This window comes from Crinia signifera, chromosome 19 (genome assembly GCF_055691185.1).
Source record: "Crinia signifera chromosome 19, ASM5569118v1, whole genome shotgun sequence".
NCBI lineage: Eukaryota > Metazoa > Chordata > Amphibia > Anura > Myobatrachidae > Crinia > Crinia signifera.
Window position 1 is genome coordinate 8,167,404 of NC_139226.1, and position 2,322 is coordinate 8,169,725.

Sequence of the window (2,322 nt, forward strand, 5' to 3'; positions counted from 1 at the left end):
CTCCAGCAACAGTTACCAGGGCAACCCTGGGCATGGCAGGGGGCTGGAGGGCGCCAGGCCTGGTATTACTGGTATTACTGTGTCCTGGTATTACTGTTATGGAGTAGATAGGATTGTTACAGGCTGGGGTTATTCAGTTGATCATAATATATTTTGATAGTGTTGACCAACATGAGACCATATAAAATAGACAATTCTATTGTGGTGCTTGGTTGGTGCTGCTCCCAATAAGTACATATTCTCAAAGAGTTATGTCTGAAGTAGACAAAGGAGGAACACAAAAGGGTTTTTGGGGCACACTTTAACATAGTAGGTGAAAGAATGAAGATTGTGCGAGTTCAAAACGTAACTTTTATTGCATATCTCCCAACATGACCCACAATGCTCTGTTTCTGGACTTCCCTTTTAATATATGATTGCCATCACCTCTTTTGAACAGGTTAATTGATAAGAAAGGTGGTTCATCACAGGTGATGTCAATCATTAAGTAAGAGGGAAGTCCAGGAATAGAGTATTCTGTCCCTCCTGGAGAGGGCCATGTTGGGAGGTATGCATTGGTCTTACTATCATTGATATCATCCAATCTTGTTAGCCAATATTCAGATTGCTTGATGTGTATGAATATCTCAGTATTGCTCCACACCAACATAAAGCACTGAGAGACTCAACAATCAGTGCTGCTCATTATCTCTAAACCCCTTTGTGCCCTGAGGAAGCTGGCACACCGGTGAAATGTATTGTAACATATACAGACTAGAAAGAAAAAATTGTATCCATTTATTCATAACAAAGTTGGTCATAGAAACTAAAGTGTGACATTGTAACTGAATAAAAGAATAGTCTGTTCCAACAAACGGGTGCAGAAGAAATAACACAAAAACACCAGCAAATGTAGTAGCGCTTTATTATCTGCTGAAAAATACAAGAACCCAGTCAAGGTAAATAAGGTGTGAGAAATATACAATAGAAGCTAAGAATAATACAGTATACGAAAAAATCACACGTGTAAATCATAAAACGCTCTCAATTTAAGCATCCACATCACATTTTTAATCACTTTTTCTTAACTTTTTTTTTCAGACTTGTACTATCGTTTCTTTAAGAGGGTGTAAATGGTACACCTCTTTTTAAATGAATCTTTGAATAAAAGTTAAATTTTAAGAACAAGTAACTATCAGTTGGACGTCTAGCATAAATATCTTCAAGAGTGCACCGCTGATACTGTATCTCTACTATTTCTATTTCTCCAATAACCGCATTTGTCTGTCATTCACTCTCCGCCATATATCGCCACTCTCTCATCCATTGGGTGACCGTACCTTCCCTGCAATGCCATCAGGTAACTGGTTTGGACTCAGTACATCCAATGGAAAGCAGAAGTGACACTTGGCTCCCCGTGCCACTTGCATACCTCCCAACATTACCCTCTCCAGGAGGGACACATTGCTCTGCTTCTGCACTTCCCTCCTAATGTATGATTGCCATCACCTGTGTTGAAGCACCTTTCTTATTAATTAACCTGTTCAACACAGGTGATGGTAATCATGCGTTAAGAAGAAAGTCCAGGAGCAGAGCATTGTGTCCCTCCTGGAGAGGGTCATGTTGAGAGGTATGCATTTGGGGCCCTATCATCTGCCAGGTATACTGCCATACATCACTGTGCCGCCTGATCCCGTCTGATCTCAGCAGGTAAGCAGTGGCTGGCCGAATCAGTACCTTTTGGGAGACCACCAGGGAATATTCGGTGCTGTATATATACTCAGACAGCAGAAGCACCCAGTGTTCCATTAGGAGCATTTCCTCACTCTGGGCCTTATTCTGATCGGTGCGGATTTTACCGCATGCGGACGGACCGCCGATGTTGATCGTCTGCGCATGTGCAGAGGTCACTCTGCGCATGTGCAGGCGATTTCGCCGCACGTATTCTTTATACGCCGCACAGGGGGCGTAGAGGGGCGTGAGGGGCTACTTAGCCTCATTACCCTATGCATACGCCCCGCGTTTCATGGGCGTTCCCATGCAAACGCGGGGCGTATGCATGGTAATGAGGCCGTGACGCGTGGGTACGGGGCGGGCATCTGACATCGCCGGATGTCAGCTGCCCGCCCCCATACATGATTTCACACGGACAAGTGTCCGTGTGGTCTTGTGTTGCGGGACCTGGTGGAGCGTGCGGCCCTGCATTCGATGTTCGGCGACCATCGAATGCAGGGGCTGCTCCCAAGACGGAGGAGGCGTATCCCCGTCCAATTTCATGCGGATCGCCACATATCCGCGTACGGACGGCAGGTGGCGATCCGTATGGAAGGCGGGGATTCGCCT

The 2,322-nt window shown here is 45.5% G+C and overlaps 1 pseudogene; it reads left to right on the forward strand.

Moving 5' to 3' along the window:
* Positions 1–1,639: 1,639 nt before the first annotated feature.
* Positions 1,640–1,756, forward strand: LOC146044333 (5S ribosomal RNA; annotated as a pseudogene).
* The last annotated feature ends 566 nt before the right edge of the window (positions 1,757–2,322 follow it).